The following is a 19841-nucleotide window of genomic DNA, read 5'->3' on the forward strand; positions in this document are numbered from 1 at the left end:
AAAGTGAGATCAAATTCAGTATATGCTTTGCATCATGTTTCTATTTTTTAAAAACATGATTTTTCAATAACCAATAGCATTCCATTTTGTAACTATAATAGATTAGATAATCCCTTACTGTTGACCAGAGGAAAAGTTTTGACACCAATAATGTAAATTTTAGTTACTTGAAAAATCCCCAGGGGCAATGTCTCTAACAGGATCCCTGGGGGAAACAGATGGCACACTTTGAGAGAGTAATTTGAGGAGTGCTTAACACAAGATCTGTTTACAAAAGAGTGGGCAGGGATTAAAGAAGCCACAAGTAATAATGTAGTATGTGACCACACTGCTGATGGTACCCATTGGCCTGAAGTGGCAAGAGGAGGGAGGAGGGGCAGTTAAGGGAACCTAGAAACTAAGAAAGCTCAGAGGAAACCCCTGCCTGACAGAAGCTTATTAAGTACATGGTCAAGGGAGCAGCCAGTCTGCAGGGACCCCGAAGGAAGAGGCAAGGGGATAAAAGCAAAGACACCCCCTGGCTCTGAGCTCCTGCCTATGGGCCCCACTCAGACTGTCAGAAGCCATAGGGCCAGGGAGACTTTGGTGTGGCCCACACAGGTTGGCCCCCTTGGGTATAACGCAAGGTAAAGAAAAGTGAAGAGTGCATCTGGAAGAGCAAATGGAATTCCAAACACATGCACTTTCTTGATTTAATCATGCTTACTTGCCAGAATTTATCCTTGTAATGACCTGGTCTGAGAATCAGAGAAATTTTCTCTTGAGAAGTGATGTTGAATCTGAGATCTAAAGGATGTGCAGGTGTTTAGAATGTGATGAGTTCAAAGAAGACACTCAAATGGCTAATAGGTATCTGGAAAGGTGCTCAACATCACTAATCATCAGGGAAATGAAAATCAAAACCACAATGAGATATCACCTCACACATGTTAGGATGGCTATAATCAAAAAGACAAGAGATAACAACTGTTGGTGTGGATGTGGACGTAATATAAGCTGTTGGTGGGAATGTAAATTGGTATAGCCATTATGGAAAACAGTATGGAATTTCCTCAAAAAGTTAAAAATAAAAGTACCATATGATCCAGCAATCCCACTCCTTTGGTATATATCTGAAGGAAACAAAATCGGTATCTCAGAAAGATATATGTATACCCATCTTCATTGCAGCGTCATTCACAAGAGCCAAGATATGGAAACAACCTAAGTGTCATTGATGGATGAATGGGTAAAGAAAATGTGGTCTATGTAGACAATGAAATAATATTCAGGTATGAAACAGAAGAAAATTTTGTCATTTGTGACAACATGGATGAAGCTGGAGGTCATTATGCTAAATGAAATAAGCCAGAGAAAGACAAATACTGTATGGTATCATTTATAGCTAGAATCTTAAAAAAAAAAGCCAATTTCATAGAAACAGAGAAGAGAATGGTGGTTGCTAGGGGTTGGGGTGAGGGGGAAATGAGGAGATATAGATCAAACAGCACAAACTTTTGGTTATAAGAAGATTAAGTTCTGAGAATGTTCACTATAGTTAATAATATGGTATTATATACTCGAAAATTGCTGAGAGAGTACGCCTTAAGCATTCTTACCAGAAAAAAAAGTTAATTGTGTGAGGTGATGGATGTGTTAATTATCTTGATCTTGGTAATCATTCTAATCATTTGATACAATGTATCAAATCATCTCATTGTACACTGTAAGTATATACAAATATATTTGTCAATTGTTCCTTGATAATACTGGGAAAAATTTTTAACTAAAAAATAATGTTATAAGTAAGGAAAACACTGTAAGCAGAGGGAATAGCATGTGCAAAGTCCCTGAGGTGAAAGCATATTCAAGGAACTAAAAGAAGGCCAGTGGGTGTAACAGAAAGACAAAGGAGAGAACAGAGTCAAAGAGAGTAAAGATTTCGACAGGGTCACATTGTAGGTCGCACTAAGGATTTTGGTTTTTATCCTTAAAACAAAGGTAAGCCAGTGATCAGAATCCAATGACAGACTAGATTTTGTGTCTCAAGCAAATCACTCTACTCTGGGGAGAATGGATTAGCAGGAAGGGAAAAATGAAAGGGAGGTGGGTATACCAGTAATTCATATGAAAGCTTGAATTAAGGTAGTGGGTGGACATGGTGAGACAAAGAAAAGTTTGAGAAATTTTAGGGTCATGAAACTGACAAGACATATATATGGGATATAACAGTGTAGAGGTGATGGCAGTGACAAGGAATGTACTAGATTACTTGTAAGACTGAATGGAAGAAAGGCATTTTTGGAACTGGGAAATTACAAAATGATTAATAATAATTAATCACATGTTAATTATTAGAGGAAGGTGGAAGGCATAGAAAGGAAAACCTGGGAGGGAGGGATCTTTATTTTATTCCACTGTCCGCTCCGCCCCGCCCCCCCATACACTTTTTCTTTCTTTAAACATTGTGAGCTTCCTGAGGGAGGGCCCACACTTTCCCAAGTATTATGAACACTGGGTCTATCATTACCTAGTTCCTTTGAACCACAGTGATAATCCTAAAGATCGTCTGCCTTCTACAGACCCATCCCTAGCTACTTGCTCCTCTTTTGAGCGCCCCCTTTCCTCATCTTACATTATGGTGGAGTGTTCTAACCCTGCTACAGTGTAAGCAGGGCTGACGGAACCTTGACATAAGGGCGGGTGGGGTAAGTACAGGTGTCTGGGAGAACAGACAAGCATGGAATGACAAGCCTAGAGATAACCTGGGGGCCATTTCCCAGGTAGGTGCAGACCTGAACCCTGATCTGGGCCGGCTTTTCCTCCTACAGTATTAGGAATTCTCCTGTGTGGATGTTGGAGTGTGGGCGTGAGGTTCAAGGAACCCCGCTCTCTCACTTTCTCTAGTATCTATCAAGTGGGGGAGCCCCGGGGGGACAGTAGCCAAGTGGGTACCCGCACTCAGCAGCCACTAACACATATTTCTGGAATAAATGGGTGGGTAGATGAAATACTTGTGCAATGGAAACTTCTTGTGGCTCCTCCCTGGCAAGAAGTATAATCCGTATAAACCCCGCCATCATTCGCAAATCCAAGGCTCGCGTCACTCTGCCCATTCCACGGAGGCCCCACCCACCTCCGGGCGCGGCCCCGCTCGGCGCGCTCCCTCGGCTCGGCTCGGCTCCGTAGCACTCGGGGACAGGCGGGGCCTTAGTCAAGTTCCGGGCCACAGTGCGCTTGCGCAGAAGGTGGTACGGGCTAGTGGGGGGGCGGAGCCTGCGGCGCTCAGGCGGCGGTGATAACGGAAACAAGGAAAGGATCGGAATGGCAGTCAACTCTGGCTAAGTGGGGCAGCTTAGTGAGTGTTTGAAGTGTACGCAAAGAGAACATTTTCGGGACTGACCTGAGTTTACACTTTTACTGATTTTGCCTTTTTTTCAATTAAGCTTGCTGGTCAAGAGCTGGTGCTTTGCAGGTCGCGGTCTGTTCGGACACCGCGTGCCTCTGTGTGGCTTTGGGCAAGTTACCTGCCCGAGCTTCAGGGTCTATCTCTGTGAAATGGAGCTCACGGGACTTTTGTGAAGATGACATTAGACAGTGTGTGTAAAGTGCTTAGCACAGTGCCTTGCACAAAGGAAATGCCCAGTAACTGGTAAGTGCCGTTACTATCATGAACGTTAATAGCATAAGAATTATCATAACGTGTTTTTTTTGTGTGTGCCAGGATCTTTTGTATGCAACTATTATGCTGGTAGTCTTTGGGAAATATCAGAGAACATGAGCAGTAACAGGAAATTAAAGACTGGAAAATGTGCTGATTTTAGAAATGAGAAAAAAGTAGATCTTGAAAAATGGACTCTGGTAATCTTGACTTTTACTGAGCACCAATCAAACCCAGGATGGATCATATCAAAGGTAGTTTATGAGGGGAATTCCCTGGCGGTCCAGTGCTTAGGGCGCCGCGCTTTCACTGCAGAGGACGCAGGTTCGATTCCTGGTTGGGGAAATAAGATCCCCACAAGACACGCGGCCAAAAACAAGCAAAAAAAGGTAGTTTGAGAGCCTTTAGAAAAGGAACTAGTATGCACTATGAAGCAGTCTAAACTCTCTAAGAACAAATAAAGCAAGCCAGCTTAACCTTTTTGAATGGATAGTAAACTGATAGCTCAGTGGAAAAACTTTTTGTCTTTTCTGGACCTAAGTCATTTGAACAAAGGTCTCAGCCTGAGATGCTACCGCATTGTAAGCGCCTTTCTTGTCAGCGAGTCTCTTTCCATTTCTGACATAAATCTTACAAAAATAATTCTTTTAGCTACATAGGTAATATGTGAATACCTTTACGTTGTAAAAAATTAAAAAACTAAAAATGAAGGGAAATTCCCCCAACATCTCCTCCCAATTCTATTCCCAACTCCACTCATCAGTTTACTGTGCATTTTGTTCAGATACTTCAAAATCTAGCCCTACCCTGACTTGTAGCAGTTAGGACCTTATTCTGCCAACTGAATACCCAACAAAAGGAAGCAGTTTATTAGTCTCATTCGAAAGGAAGCCCAGGGGTAGGAGTGCAGAGCCAGCAGGCTCTTTCTGTCTTGGTTTCACCATCCACAGGTTTGTCCTCATGGTCACAAGGTGATTGCTGCTTCTCTAAAGGTGAGTCCACATATTAGCAGGAAAGGACAAAAGCCATCTTGTGAAGTTTTATATTTTAATTCAAGAAAGGAAGCCTACTGGGCTTCCCTGGTGGTGCAGTGGTTGAGAGTCCGCCTGCCGATGCAGGGGACACGGGTTCGTGCCCCGGTCCGGGAAGATCCCACATGCCGCGGAGCGGCTAGGCCTGTGAGCCATGGCCGCTGAGTCTGCGTGTCCGGAGCCTGTGCTCCGCAACGGGAGAGGCCACAACAGTGAGAGGCCCGCTTACCGCAAAAAAAAAAAAAAAAAAGAAAAGAAAGGAAGCCTACCAGAACGTCGTCTGCCTACAAGTCACTGGCCATACTGTATCACATGACCCCTCTATCAACAAGGGAGTCTAGGGAAGTAATTTACTTTTCAAGTATCTAAACTATAGAATGGCACAGTAAAAGCAAGTTGTAAATATCTTTTGGGTAACCGAATTTTCAGTGTCTGCCACAGAAATATAGAGTTTCCATAAATGAACTCACACTATATATGTTTTGCAACTTGGTAGTTTTCCTTGGCGATATGAATGAATTAGAACTTTCCACGGTGGTCTGTGTGAAACTTCCTTGGTTGCTTTAGCTGCTGCACAATACCCTTGTTTCATTATTCTAAGGCTCACTTTTTCATTCACATGTTATTATCTCTAAAATTAGTATGCATCTTACAATTGCTGTCAGCTAGGCAGCAGTAGTGATGTAGCTGTCATCACCTGCTGGAGATGCTTCAAAACTTGCAGAATGGATGTTAGCAGCCTGGAATATTGATGATCCTGAGTCTAAACATGATTCAGATGGTTCAGACTCTGAGAAGAAGGTTTATATATACTTGAATCAATTTATTTGATTAATACTTTCATTTTAATGTATGCATGAGGATGATATGGAGTTAAAAATCCATGTCTTAAGTTTCACGTGGCCTTCTGAATAAGTATAAAATAAAAATTATAAATGATAAGAAAGCTTTATTTGTTTATTTTTTAAAATTTATTTTATTTATTTATTTTTGGCTGCATTGGGGCTTCGTTGCTGCGCGCAGGCTTTCTCTAGTTGCAGCGAGTGGGAGCTACTCTTCGTCGCAGTGTGCGGGCTTCTCATTATGGTGGCTACTCTGCTGTGGAGCACGGGCTCTAGGCGTGCGGTCTTCAGTAGTTGTGGCATTTGGGCTCAGTAGTTGTGTCTCGCGGGCTCTAGAGCGCAGGCTCAGTAGTTGTGGCACACGGGCTTAGTTGCTATGCGGGCTGTGGGATCTTCGAGGACCAAGGCTTGAACCTGTGTCCCCTGCATTGGCAGGTAGATTCTTAACCACTGTGCCACCAGGGAAGTCCCTGGGTCATAGTTTTATTAGGAGCATTTTTCTTTTTCAATGATACATAAAATAATGATGTCTATAATTATGACATCCTGAAGTCAATGAAATATGATGTACTACACTATGACTATTCCGTAGTTTAATCATTTTCTTATCAATAGGTGTTAAGTTTTCACTTTTTTTTTCCAATAATGCTTCAGTAAACCACTTTTCATGCCTTTTTTTCCATATGTGCAAATAGTATTTCTCAAGATTCCTAGAATTTCATATTTAAAAATTCTAATAGCTACTGTCCTCCCCCCAAATCCATAACTCCAGTCTAATACTGGGAAAAACTGAGGAGCATCCTATAAGATACCTGACTGATACTCCTCAAAATTGTCAAGGTTGGGACTTCCCTGGTGACGCAGTGGTTGAGACTCCGCCTGCCAATGCAGGGGACACAGGTTCGATCCCTGGTCCAGGAAGATCCCACATGCCACGGAGCAGCTAAGCCTGTGCACCACAACCACTGAGCCTGTGCACTAGAGCCCGTGAGCCACAGCTACTGAGGCTGCGTGCCACAACTACTGAAGCCCATGCACCTAGAGCCTGTGCTCCACAACAAGAGAAGACACCGCAATGAGAAGCCAGCGCACCACAACGAAGAGTAGCCCCTGCTTGCTGCAACTAGAGAAAGCCCATGTTCAACAATGAAGACCCAACACAGCCAAATAAATTTATTAAAAAAACATTTGTCAAGGTCACAGTGAACTAAAGATAGTACAGCGTTGCTATATACCTCCACACTCTGTTTCTCGTATTGTTAACATCTCACTTAAGTATGGAACCTTTGTCACAATTAATGAACCAACACTGATACATTATTATTAACTAAAGCTTATACTGTATTCAGATTTCTTTAGTTTTTGCCTAATGTCCTTTTTCTATTGCAGGGTCCCATCCACAATAGCACATTATTATATTTAGTCGTCATGTCCCCTTATGATCCTCTTGGCTGTAAAGGTTTCCAGACTTTCCTTGTTTTTGATGTCCTTGTCATTTTAAGGAGTACTAGTTAGGTATTCTGTCCCCCAGTTGGGATTTACCTGGTGTTTTTCTCATCATTAGACTGGAGTTTTGGGTTTGGGGGAGGAAAACCACAGAGGTAAAGTGCCCTTCTTATCACCTCATTTCAAACCTATCAACATGACTTATCACTATTGATATTAATCTTGATCAGCTGGCTGAGGTAGTGTTTGTTTGGTTTATTCAGTATAAAGTTGCTCTTCCTTTTCTCCCTTTACATACTGTACTCATTGGAAGAGTCACTATGCACAGCCCACACTTAAGGAATGGGGAGTTATGCTGGAATTCTTTGGCGTGGCAGATTTATCTATTCTCCCTCATTTACTTATTTATTCAATCATATATGTATGGACTTATGATATTTATTTTATACTTTGGGTTCTAATTCAATACTACTTTATTTATATTATTGCTCAAATTGTTACAACTATGGCCAATGGTGATTTTTCAATTGGCTCCTGTGTCTCTTTGACACATCCCCATAACTGTGTGTGAATGTGTATGTATATGTGTGTGTGTGTGTGTGTGTGTGTGTGTGTGTGTGAGTGTGTATGTATGTAGTTTAGCTCTTCTTTATCTTCTGGCACTACAAAATTTTCCAGACTCATCTTGTATATTTCCTACCCTATTAATAGAACCAACCATTTCTCCAAGGAACCCTGGTTCCTTTTATTGGAGAATGGTATTAGAATCTAAGATCTGGGCATTCTGAGTGTAGAATTCTCTAGTTAAATGTATCAATCGTGCCTTGTATAGCTTTGCTTTTTGTATCTTATATAGGAAAGTATTATCGTTTTTGACGAAACGAACGAGATCTGTATATTATTATTATTTTTTAAAATTTATTTTTGGCTGTGTTGGATCTTCATTGCTGCATGCGGGCTTTCTCTAGTTGCAGTGAGTGGGGGCTACTCTTCATTGCGGTGCACGGGCTTCTTATTTCGGTGGCTTCTCTTGTTGCCAAGCATGGGCTCTTAGCACGGGGGCTCTAGAGCACAGGCTCAGTAGTTGTGGCGCATGGGCTTAGTTGCTCCGCGGCATGTGGGATCTTCCAGGACCAGGGCTTGAACCCGTGTCCCCTGCATTGGCAGGCGGATTCTTAACCACTGCGCCACCAGGGAAGCCCTCTATATATTATTTTAATACTTGTACAATTTTCTTTTACATGTAGCTTTAAAATTCATCTGGAATTTTAAAAATATGATGTAGAGTAGAAATGTTATTTCTTTGTAAATGGATAGCTAAGTATCTCAACCCCATTTGTGTACTAATCAATCCTTTCCATATAGTTTATACATATGATATTCCCACATGTCCAAGAATATGTTTGAGCTTTATTTTAGTCGTTGGATTTAGTTATCTATTCCTGTATAGCAACATGCAGGTTTAATTTATATGAGTTTATAGAATATTTTGTTATCTGGTAAGACAAGTCCCATCTCTGATCAAAAAAGTAAAATAAAACTTTCTTCACTATTCTTGAACATTTTCTCTTGCAGATGAATTTTAGAATCAACTTGTCAAATTCCATGAAAATGCTTTGGGGATTTTAATTGGTATGCACTGGACCCTCCTTTCTTATCTGGCTACAGAAGTGGTTCTCAAACCACTGGCTGTAAGAATTAACTCTAAGAACTAAGAAGAAATGTGAGAGCATAGAGCCTGTAGAGAGAAACAGGACTTTTTTAACACCAGGATTTTGACTCTGCTATATTTGACTCAAGGACATTTTGAACACAAGTTTAAGAACATAAGAATATCAGTCGGAATTATACAATCATTCACAAATTTTTGTTGAGAATATATATTCTGGAGTCAATTCTATTACACTCATTTAATTCCTTGGCCAGTGAGCACAGTTAAATGATTTCCAAATTTTTACATTTCTATTTTACTGAAATTATAATTAATAGAATTAATAGGATCAATTCTTTTCTATGAAAATTTTCTATTTTAAATTTAATTGATTAGCTTTTCTGCCATTTTGAGTGCTAGTTTGTGAACAGTGTTTCTAGCAAGTCCTGTTTTCCCAAGTCAAGGTTAGCAGATCTGACATTTGCCACATGCAGTTTTAGCCTTTGTCAATTTTATTTTGCATTAATTATTTCTGCCAGAAATATTTATTATGAATTGGACAAAATACTGACATCTTATACTTAATTACTGATTAATTTATGAGAATGCTGTAAGCAAATCCTTTCAGATACTCCAGAAGAATAATATTTCCTTGTCATCTTTCATTGACTTATTGCTTTTTTAGCTTTGCCCATAGTAATACTAACTACTCATACTTACAGTAGAGTTAAGAGCAAGCTAACTCTTTGTTGGATCAAAATGTCCTTGGTGAGAATATGCCCAGGGCTAAAATGTTGACCAGGTCTAAAACTGTGGAGTCAAAATGGCTGCGTAAAATAAAACAAAAGAAAAATAAGCAAACAAACACATCATACACTGCTTTGTCAGTCCTATGAAGTACCATAGTTTATTGAATTATTCCCTATTGATGGACTTTTGGGTTGCTTCCAGTGATTTTTCCCTTCTCTCCCTGCCCCTCCTCCTCTTTTTTTTTTTTTTTGGATTTTTGGCTGCACCGCGGAGCATGTGGGATCACAGTTCCCCGAGCCCCAACCCCCTGCAGTAGAAGCGCAGTCTTAACCACTGGACCACTGGGGAAGTCCCCTCCCTCCCTCCCTTCCTCCCCTCCCTCCCTCCCTTCCTTTCCTCCCTCCTTTCTTTCTTTCTTTCCCTCCCCCTCTCCCTCTCCCTCTCCCTCTTCCTCTCCATCTCTCTTCCTTCGTCTCCTCCCTATACCTTGCTTTGTTTTCCATTATCAAAGCTGCAATGAACATGCATGCCTCTTTGTAATCACAGGCAAATGTTTTTCTAGGAGAGGACCTAGAAGTGGAATTGTTGAGATAGAAATTTGATAGTGAAAAAAAGAGAGTAGTAGCATCTAATATTGAAGCTACAATTAGGGATCTAAACCAGACTCTTCATTTTTCAGACACTAAACCTCTTCCCCAAGATTTCACAGCCTATTAGTAGTAGCAAAGTAGGTCTAGAAATGTAGAACAGGGACTTCCCTCGTGGTCCAGTGGTAAAGAATACGCCTTACAATGCAGGGGACACGGGTTCGATCCCTGGTCAGGGAATTAAGATCCCACATGCTACGGGGCAACTAAGCCCCTGCACCACAACTACTGAGCCCATGTGCCTCAACTAGAGAGGCTGCATGCCGCAAACTACAGAGCCCATGTGCTCTGGAACCCACGTGCTGCAACTACAGAGCTCACGCACCCTGGAGCTTGCGCGCCACAACTAGAGAAGAGAAAACCCGCCCGCCACAACTAGAGAGAAGGCTGCGCGCTGCCACGAAAGAGCCCACATGGCACAACTAAGACCCAACACAGCCAAAGAATAAATAAATAAATAATAAATAAATAAATCTTAAAAAAAAAAGAAATGTAGAACAGTTTCAAGCAGCTCTATGAAAAGTAACACAGGCTTGTAGCAGTGTCTTCAGACATTTAAAAGGGGTTAGACCTCATGCAACTGTCGCAGCTGGTGGAACAGTCTATGTAGGCTGCTGTTGCCTCGAGTTTAGTGTTAGCCTGAAGTTGCTGTAGGTCAGCCAGATTGGCAGTTGGGAAGGAAAGCTGGATGTGGACAAGATCAAGGACAAACTAGAACCTTCCAGGGCAAATTTGGGCCCACAAAGAACACTGGGACACTCGAGGACAAACTGGAACCTGCCTCTTGCCCCAGCTGACATCGTGACTGTGACCTTGTAAGAGACCCCAAGGCAGAACTGTTTAGATAAGCTGCTTCCTGACCCACAGAAACTGTGAGATAATACATGTTCATTGGTTTAAGCCTCTCAATTCTGGTAACTGGTTACACCACAGCGAGTAACTAATAAACCTAGATACTGATAGCGTGTTCACCAAAACCGCCTCAACATCAAATTGCCGTGGCACCAGCAGTACCAGTGGCCAGTAGCTTGCAAATCTAGCCACTTTAAAATAGACAGGGTGGGTCTCATGGAAAGGTAGAGTATAGGCATTTGAAACCCATGAGTTCTGGAATTTTCAAGCAGCCTGGATTTCATTCTGGCCCTGATAGCCCATCACTTTCTGACCTGGCACTCTTCTAGGTTGCTCCCTCAGCAGTAGCTTTTGGTCTCCTAATGACTCCACCTGTATGCTCTTGTTCAGCACTCCCAGCTCCTCACCCCTCATTCCTTCCCTGGACAGCTGGATCCTGTAAGTTGAGGCATTTTTGTTTTTCTCCATGCCCATGTCTTACAAAAGATATTTGGATCTATCTAGCCATGTGAATAATAGTCTGCCCTTCTCCAATTTAGGGAAGGGGATGTTCAGATAAAAAAATCAACTCTAGGGCTTCCCTGGCGGCGCAGTGGTTGAGAGTCCGCCTGCCGATGCAGGGGACACGGGTTCGTGCCCCGGTCCAGGAAGATCCCACATGCCGCGGAGCGGCTAGGCCCGTGAGCCATGGCCGCTGAGTCTGCACGTCCGGAGCCTGTGCTCCGCAACGGGAGAGGCCACAACAGTGAGAGGCCCGCGTACCGCAAAAAAAAAACAAACCCAAAAACAAAAAAATAAACTCTATGTACTTAGTGGTAAGCATCACTGCCAGCCTCTGAAGCTTCCTAAAAACTATCCTCCTGCTTGTCTGGTGTTTGATGTTATGTTTGAAGAGAAATGTGCAAAGAGACAGATTGTCTAGCAGCCAGAGCTTGCTTAACAGGATAGCTGTATCTTGGTGGGGTCACCATAGATTAAGGGCGATCCAGTCTTCTGTTATGTGATAATAACATTTATATAGGAACTACTAAAGTGATTTATATATGTAACTCATTCAGTCCTCTCAACAATTCTGTGATGTAGGTATTCTGCTTTATAAGATCATTCACCATCTTACGGTCACTAAGATTTTTCAGGAAAGTCTCAATTTCAAAAGTCTTGATCTGTTGTCATTAGCTATCCAAATGCTTCAGAAATTCTGAGATTTCAGTATTTGAACTATACCTCAGACTGTCTCTACCATTAGAGAGTGGATTGCAAATACTTTTTTTTTTTTTTTGGCCACAACACACAGCATGAGGGATCTTAGTTCCTAGACCAGGGATGGAACCCACGCCCGCTGTAGTGGAAGAGTGGAATCTTAACCACTGGACCGCCAGGGAAGTCCTTGCAAATACTTTTTATACTATTTATTCTGACATTTGGTTCAGAAAGTATGGTCATATTAATAGAATGATTTCAGTGCATCTACCCACCCATGCCAGCTTCTGGTGAATACCCCTACTCCCAGTCTCTGCTGTGTGGGGTGGTAATTTTTGTACCAGATGATACCTCCCTTCCATTTCATAACAGCTGATTGAGTTAAAGTGGACTTCTAGTCCAAAAGCAATCAATTCATAGGCTGCCAGCCTGCATCCTATCTTGCAGTGATGAGCTGGGCCAATCACATTTTTTTGTGTGGGTAAATATGAACCAAGAGGCGAGCAGGAGGTTTCTACCCTAGGCTGGGGAGTCCATGATGGCCAGGTGCAGGTGAGTAAGCAGAGGGAGCACGCTGAGAGGTAGGGAAGAAGGAGCATATATCCAGAGAGAGACAAAGGTGTAACAGGACAAAGAGGGAGACGGAGAAACAAAGAAAGTCAGAGGCAGAGACATAGAAAGACACACTGACCTCAAATGAGAGAGAGAAAAATTGGTTCCTAGTGGCTCTTAGGTTTCTGTGAGGTCCTACATAACTTGGGTTGTTCCTGTATTTCAAATTCACCTAAAATTCAATAAACACCTTTCACTTTAGCGAGTTTGAATGAATCTCTTCCAGGGCTTCCCTGGTGGCGCAGTGGTTGAGAGTCCGCCTGCTGATGCAGGGGACACGGGTTCATGCCCCGGTCCGGGAAGATCCCATATGCCGCGGAGCGGCTGGGCCCATGAGCCATGGCCGCTGAGCCTGCGCGTCCGGAGCCTGTGCTCCGCAACGGGAGAGGTCACAACAGTGAGAGGCCCGCGTACCGCAAAAAAAAAAAAAAAAAAAAAAAGTTGTAAAGAATGAATCTCTTCCTTGCCACTAAGAAAGCCTGATGAAAGTTGTCTCTAATGTCCATACTTAATTCAATTTTAGGGATTCTGGATCTGAGCAGTCAAAATGGTTGGATAAACTAAACCTCAATGTATTAAGAGAACTGTACTTTCTCAAAACTGTGGAGTATTCAGGTTGGATGATCAGTGCATTTTCTCTCCCTCAAGAAAACTTATGTAACAACCAACTCCTATGTCAAGTCTGCTTGGTGAGACTGGATCTGAACAAAGGAGAAACTGTTTTCAGAGTTATTCTCAACAAGCTATCAGGGTGCAATGCATCACTCACCTCCATCACTGGAATGGCCCTCCTGCTCTTGAGGAAGGGACAAGTCACACAGATGGGTTCTCTTGAAAGGCTTCCTTTTATTAGACTCTGTGTAGGCTCCACCCTTCTATTGACTCTTTCTACAGAGAAGTTATAGCAACTTTATTATTAATAATAATAGATAACATTTATTGAGTGTTTTCTATGTAACTTGCACTGTACTAAGCCTTTTATAAATACCTTACTGAATCCTCAAACAACCCTGTTAAGTACGTATTGTTACGTCACTTTACAGATAAGACTCAGGAGGGTTAAGAAGCTTGTCCAAGGGCAGGGAACAAGGAGGGAAATAAGGGAACAAGGAGAGAGCTGGGAGGGCAGTGACCACATTACACACATTACGAGATGCCCTTGTCACATTAGTTTTGGAGATAGTTTACTCTCTTTTATTTATTTATTTATTTATTTATGGCTGTGTTGGGTCTTCGTTTCTGTGCGAGGGCTTTCTCTAGTTGCAGCAAGTGGGGGCCACTCTTCATCGCGGTGCACGGGCCTCTCACTAGTGTACTCTCTTGATTTGAGGAGGAGACACGTGATTAGATAGGAGTTTCTGTTTCCTTAGCAGGATTTCTGCATGTGGCTCATGTCAACCATCATTATTTTAAATATTATTATTTTAAACAATAATAACAATACTCACAACATGCAGTAATAATAATGATGTTAATCATGTATTAAAGTCAAGACTAGAAGCTTTCATCACCCTGCCAGGTAAGTATCATTATTCTCACCTTAGAAATGAAAAACCTAAGATTCTAAGTGGTTAACTTAGTTCACAAACTATAATCAGTAAAGTCAGGATTCAGGCACCTGTCTGTCTGTTAAATTCATTGCTTTCTTTTCCCTCACTGTACCACCTGTCAATCAAATTTCCAATCTGAATTGACTATTTTCACACCCCAGTAGTTTTCCCTTGGCTGTATCCTCATTTTAGAAGGAAATCTTCATAGACATCTAACATGGGACTAGGGTGGAAGACTCAAAGTGGAAATGGTGTACTGCCTTGGGTTCCAGTGAGATGAGTGTCAGAAAGTTTGCCAATAGTAACTCTCTCGGGATGGTCTTAGTTTCCGAGTTCTCTGGACAATTTCAAAGCTTCTTGGACACCAGACAAATTATTGTTAAAATAATGAACAAGGAGTAGTATAACTCTAGGTTATAGTAAGGGTCTTTATTTTTATTGGTGCTTCTGACCCCTAGAAGTGTTTGGGTGTTTCTTTGTAGTCAAAAGACCTGGCTCAGCCTCTCAGCCTCTGAGCCAAGTGGGTCTGTGGGTCATGGGAGCTGGGAGGGTGGCAGTAGCCTCACATATAATCAAGACATTTTTACAAAATGAAAAAATAGCGAGTGTTGGTGAGGTGGTGGAGAATTTGGAACCCTCATACATTGCTGATGGGAATGTAAAATCATTCATTTAGCCACTATGGAAAATCTTTTTGGCAGTTCCTCGAAAAGTTAAACATAGAATTACCGTATGACCCAGCAAGCCCACTCCTAGGTATATACCCCAAAGAACTGAAAACAGATACACAAATACGTTTACAGGCATATTCAGCGCAGCACTATTCACAGTAGTCAAAGGGTGGAAATAACACAAATATCCATCAATGGATACATGTACAAACGCACTGTGGTATACATACAATTATTTAGCCATGAAAAGGAATGAGGTACTGACATGCTACAACCTGGATGAACCTTGAAAACATCATGCTAAGTGAAAGAAGCCAGACACAAAAGACTACATATTGTATGATTCCATTGATATGAAATGTCTAGAATGGCCAAATCCAGAGAGACAGAAAATAAATTAGTGGTTACCCCTGGTTGGGGAGGGGCGGGGATAGAGAGTGACTGCTTAATGGGGAGGGGGTTTCCTTTTGGGGTGATAAATGTTTCACAAGTAGAGATGATGTGGTTGCTTAACATTGTGAATGTAATAAACGCCACTGGGTTGTTGACTTTAAAGTGGTTATTTTTATGTTATGTGAATTTCACTCCGATTAGAACAACAGAAAGTTCAGCAGCCCTCTGTGCCCTTCTGAGCTTGGAATCTTCCCAATGGATACAGGGCAAAAGAAACACCTAGCCCCCATCCTTGTGGAGGCACTATAAAAGGTGCCTTGTCCTAGAGTGGCATCTGTCGTGCATTCATTCATCCGCGCACAAATTCCCACGTACTCAGCGCACAGTGTCTGAACCAGGTCCTGGGGTGCTGAGGGTAGTCTCTGCCCTCGAGGTGCGCAGCCTAGGGGGAGACATCCCGCAAATTAAAAAAACAAAACAAAACACAACTCCGTGATGAACCCAGCCAAGGAGCGTTGTCTACTCAAGTAGCAGGGTGTCCCGAAGGAAAAGGGGCCTTTCTCAGATAGGGGGTTTGGACTGGGCTATTTCGCGTCCATGGCCGCCAAATACCTTGCGACAAATACATTCTTTTGTTGTTCATGGAAATGAAACAGTTTTTCAAGTCCTTCAGGAGCTCGTCCGCAAAGGTGGGAAGAGGGAACTCACCACAAGAATGTCAGCCAGGAGGGAGAGGGGTGGGTAGGCGGAGGACCCCCTGCGCCCCGCCCCGAACCTCGGGGGAGGCCGGCCACCAGGGCTTGGGGAGGTGGGGACTGCGCGGGGCCGCGCTCCCGCCCTCCTCGGCGCCTGCGGACCCGCAGGCGGCGGGCGGCCCGCGAGGGGGCGGCGGCTCCCGGGCTTTGTGGCCGCTGCGCGCGTGGTGGGGCCTGACCGGCCGGGGGCGCGCCGCCGCCGCCCGGCGCTCCGGAGCCCGCGGCCCTCCCGGCCGCCCAGCCTGCGAGAGGAGCCGAGGCCGCCCGCGCTCGCATCCCGCCGGCCCCTCCCCCGATCGCCGTGGCCGCTGCGCCGCCGCTGCAGGTAGGACGCTGGCCCGCCGGGCGGGCCGCAGCGACGCGGGGGCGCGGGCGAGGGTCAGGCAGGAGGCTCGGGCCAGACGTGCGGGGGCAGCGCGGCCGGCAGGGCGGGCTTCCGGCCCAGGCGCCACGACCCCTGCCCCGCAGGCCCGGCTGCCACCTCCGCGCGCCGCGATGGGACTCGGTGAGTGGGGCCGGCCTGCGGCGTACAAAGCCCCACGGCGCGGACCTCGGGGAGATTCAGCGTCGCACCCGGGGTCGGGGGACTCTGGACTCCGGGAGTGGAGGAGCCGCTTGGGAGGAATCCAGATGACTCGCAGTGCCGGGGTCTCCCCATCCCGGGGTCCCCACTGTATGCCGGGCACTGTGCTCGCGCTTTTCCATACTCGTCTCCTTTAAGACCCCTTGTGTCCCTTACAGGGGTGTAATGGGAGGGGTCTCTCACCCAGAGGCTGAGGGCCGAACATCACATCGGTGCCCTCCTGACCTTGGGAAATCTCCTTTGCTCTGAGCCTTGGCTCCTGCTTCTGTAAATGGGGGTGAGATGGGGGGAGGGATGGTGGCAGGGGAGTGCGTCGTTTAATGCCTATCCCCAGGTGCTATTGTGAGAGATAATGTACGTAAATGATCATAGCTAAATATTGAGCACTTTCTATATACCAGGCCCTAGGTACCAAACAGTTGGCATGAGTTATCTAATTAAGTCATCACACTGGCGCTGTGATGTAGCTACTATAAATTGCATGAGTAATTTTTATTTAGGAGTAGGAAATAGAGAAGATTATTTAGTCTCCTTATTCTGATTCAGGAGATTGGGTGACTCTTAGGTATGGTAACATTTAAGATCACAGATGTTCCTGCAGTGTCAGGAGAGTGGTTATAGGATATATTTGTTACACATTTAAAACCGGGAGGTAGGATAATATCAGGGCCAGGCGTGTGCATTTTAGTATGTCAGATAAGTCAATTGTGTTACCAAGGAAATTGTTGAATTCAAAAACATAGTTCCTGAGTTAGGACTGAGGACTGCTAGGGGAGTTTGGGGCCAGAGAGACAAGGGGTGGATGGGGAGGAGAAGGGAGGATTCTGAAGCTCTGGAAGAGGATATGGAGGAAGGGACCAGCGTCTACCACCCCAGCAGTTTTCTGGACCAGGATTCCATCCTGCCCTTAGAGACCAGGCATCCTGTCTGGGAGGAGAGAGGGGGAGGGATCCTGGGGTGAGATCAGTGAATTGTCTCTTATTATTCCCAGGACACCCCAAAAGTATTCAGATGGGTTGAGAGCCAGGGTGAGATCAGTGAATTGTCTCTTATTATTCCCAGGACACCCCAAAAGTATTCAGATGGGTTGAGAGCCAGGCCTCCTAAAATGTCATGGTCGCTTCTCATGATTCTTGAAATTCTTTTACTATGTTTGAGGCGATTGGGATGCTCAACAACCCTGAAGATTGGTAAGGTGCTTCAAATATCAGTACAAAGAGAACTGATGTAATGAAGGAGTGTGTTTGAATACAGTTCCCTTGGTTAGAGAAGCAATGGGCCTGAGGAGATTATTTTGGGGTTCAGTTTGAAATGGGGAGAACTGGAAGGCTTTGGACCCTGAACAAGGAAGAGAAAGGCAGGAAGGGCCAGGCATTGCACCCAGGGGCAGGGGGTAGAAGGAGAGCTGAGGACCCACAACACCATCTGAAGAACACCCACCCGGCCCGCTAGTGCTTGGCTACCCAGAAGTCACCCCTTCCTCTCCCGACTGTGACCGTGTCTTACTTGAGTGTTGTTTAAGGTCGGGGCTGAACTCGGGCTGACTTTTCTCCTGAGTGAGCAGGAAAGGCTTCTTAGAGAAGGGTTGTTTTAAAACCAGGACTTGAAGGAGGGGGTGTTTGGGCACATAGTGATGGTGAAAGTAGGGAGCCGTGTGCCTAGTAAAGAAGAGTAGCTGCTTTGGAGAGACAGACAGTGGGAGGTTCGATCCTAGGTCTGCTATTTCTCCGCCATGTAATTTTTTGGTGAGGATTAAAGAATGTTTTTTCAAATGCCTGGTAGGGAGCTCAACAAGCACTAGGACCTTTTTCCCTGTCCATGGTGACAGTTGTTTAATTCTTGTCTGCTGAGCACCAGTCTTATGCTGAGTCATATGCTTCATGCCTGGGAGAGAGATGAGTCAGAAATTATGTGTTTCCCTTAGGAATTTCCCAGCCTAGTGAGGGAGATGGACACAATGAGCAAATCACAGAAAATATGGGAAGTACAATCATATACAACTGGCAGTGAGCTCAGAGAAGAGTAACTCGTTCATTCTGGATAGAATACTCAGGGCTAATCTACCTCTTTAACGAGATTTAACAAGATGAGACGTTATCATAGAGGTTTTGAATGCTACACAAATTCCTAACTTCTATCTTTTTTACCTCTGTCTTGTCTTTGCCCTGATACCCTCTCTCTTAAAAAAAAATCTAGTTGCAGTGTGTACGTAGTTTGTAAACTGCCTCAAACTCATTTTAGGAGGAAGCTGTTATAAATAAGATAAACATAATAGCCTGGGTATTAGTTGAGGAAGGCTTCACAAAAATTTCATGAGAGTTGGACTTAAGGGTTAAAGATGAGCCCTTGGTGGATCTTGGGGTAAAGAATTCCAGCCAGAGGAGGCCCCATGTCTAGAGGCATGAGAACACAGTAGGTTTAAGGGCACGAAGGTGAGTTTGGTCTGGCCGGGTTGAAACATACATGGAAAGGGTGGTTTGGGGTGGGGTAGAGGGGGCACTGTAATTGGGGCCAAATCTGGAAAGGCCTTGAATGCCTTGTGAGCAGTTTGGACTTTATTGCTTAGGCAGTGGGGGAAATGTCAGAGGTTTACACGCAGGACTGTGGCATCATCACTGTGTTTAAGGAAGATCCCTCTGGTGGCTGTGTGGAAGAGGAGCTGGAAGTTTGGGAGATCATTTTGGGAGACTAGGGCTTACCTTGGACATAGGCAATGAGGATGGGAGCAGAGAGAAGAGATATTGAGGTAAAATATGTAGTAGTGGTAAATGTGATGAGTGGTACCATGTGATTGAAGAGCACGCTGAGGTTTCTGCTTTGAGCCAAGTTAGTGTGGCTGAAATTATCAGAAATCAGGAGGTCTGGGGGTAGAGGAATAATTCGTTTGCTTTTGGAGGTTTCTGAGGTACCCATAATGGACAGCTAGATAGAGGTGGCTAGGAGACAATTGGAAATGTGTGTGGTGCTGAGGAGAGAAGATGGGGCTGGAGAGAGGTTCTCCCTGACACCCCTACTTTCTTTTGAACAAACACCGAGAGTCAACTGTGTGCTCAAGATACAAGTAAAATGTAGTTCCGTGCCTCAGGAGCTCAGATAGAGGAGCCCCTCAAGGGTATGGATAGATTGCAGTACAGAGTAATTCTGAGGGCTGCAGGAAAAGGTAAATGCTTGAGACCCTGGGCCCAGAGATTTTTTGGGTTTTTTTAATAAATTATTTT

At 44.2% G+C, this 19841-nt stretch overlaps 1 protein-coding gene and 1 long non-coding RNA gene across 4 annotated transcripts in view; both read left to right on the forward strand.

The window, feature by feature from the left end:
* Positions 1 to 3186: 3186 nt before the first annotated feature.
* Positions 3187 to 8879, forward strand: LOC307189135. Its single transcript, XR_013829106.1, has 3 exons — positions 3187 to 3337; positions 3426 to 3631; positions 8535 to 8879. It is a non-coding gene; the product is annotated as an uncharacterized lncRNA (long non-coding RNA).
* Positions 8880 to 16068: 7189 nt separating this feature from the next.
* TMEFF1 (transmembrane protein with EGF like and two follistatin like domains 1) overlaps positions 16069 to 19841 on the forward strand; it is a 139152-nt gene continuing 135379 nt past the window's right edge. For 2 of the 3 annotated variants that reach the window (XM_079925998.1, XM_079925996.1), the window contains exon 1: positions 16069 to 16365. The gene's annotated coding sequence lies outside the window, so the exon portion shown is untranslated. Of the gene's footprint in view, positions 16366 to 16493; positions 16546 to 19841 lie in introns of those variants that run through there. The other variant, XM_079925997.1, reaches the window with a different exon arrangement.

Source organism: Stenella coeruleoalba (assembly GCF_951394435.1).
Source record: "Stenella coeruleoalba genome assembly, chromosome: 7".
NCBI classification, from domain to species: Eukaryota; Metazoa; Chordata; class Mammalia; order Artiodactyla; family Delphinidae; genus Stenella; species Stenella coeruleoalba.